Genomic DNA, 1039 nt, shown 5'->3' with positions numbered 1-1039 from the left:
GATTTGCGCCCTTCGTTCCTCGACTCATGCTATGATTCATGATGAACCCGTGCGGGCTCACCCGTATATTTGGCCTCTGAGATGAGTTTCCCGCCAAAAAAATACCATTAAAGTAAATAACATCAGCATTGATCCACTCGCACGAAACTGCTGGCCTTTGTATAAATGAAGTAGCCATCTCAAGTGCGTCTAATTCACCGCTTAATGACACTCCATCGCGAAGTGATTGCACAGAGGCAATTCGCCGGTCTATCGTTGTAAACCTTCTAATATTAGTCGGCACGGTCTTCAAATGAGACAGAAAATTATAACTGCTAGATTTTAGCATCGTATATCGTTCTTTTTTTTTCAATACTATAAACGCAGCGGTGATAGAGGAGGCATGCCCGGGGCCTAGCGGATTGCGCAGTTGGCTTCGGGACTATACACCACGGCCTCGGAGATTCGCCCAGTGAGAAACGCGACGTGCGAAGCTGCGGTGGCAGCGGGGGTTCGACGGCGAGTGCTGCCTTCCCCTGCTGAGAGGATGCAACGTAATCGTGTTGCGTTTGCGTTGCACATTTATTTCCGCCGCCAGGGATTACGAGTGGTGGCACTGGCTAACACTACCAGGATTCTACTAGGAAACATAAGTACCCAACAAAGTGGATGGCCAAAAGGCGCCGCGGTAGCTCAATTGGTAGAGCATCGCACGCGTAATGCGAAGATTGTGGGATCGTTCCCCACCTGCGGCAAGTTATTTTTTCATCCACTTCCGTTTCCATTGATTCATCGTTTCCTTATTTCATTTATTAAGCACAAGTAATTTCCCATATATATATATATATATATATATATATATATATATATATATATATATATATATATATATATGGCTATTGGTGTCAGTGTTTGTTGGATTCTTATGATTAAGCTGGAAGTGAAAGCCGCTGCAAGATATTTGATAGTTTGCATCCTTCAATGGTATAGGTGAAATTGAAAGGACCCTTTTTGTTAGTGAAGCTCATAACGACTTTACTCAGGACGAATTTCCTACAGT

General features: G+C 43.9%; 1 non-coding gene across 1 annotated transcript; it reads left to right on the top strand.

Moving 5' to 3' along the window:
* The first annotated feature begins 661 nt into the window (after positions 1-661).
* On the top strand, positions 662-734 carry TRNAT-CGU (transfer RNA threonine (anticodon CGU)). Its single transcript has one exon. It is a non-coding gene; the product is annotated as a tRNA-Thr (tRNA).
* The last annotated feature ends 305 nt before the right edge of the window (positions 735-1039 follow it).

Source organism: Dermacentor variabilis, chromosome 11, assembly GCF_050947875.1.
Source record: "Dermacentor variabilis isolate Ectoservices chromosome 11, ASM5094787v1, whole genome shotgun sequence".
NCBI classification, from domain to species: Eukaryota; Metazoa; Arthropoda; class Arachnida; order Ixodida; family Ixodidae; genus Dermacentor; species Dermacentor variabilis.
Note: the sequence above shows the minus strand (reverse complement) of the source record. Positions and strands in the feature narration are given on the sequence as shown.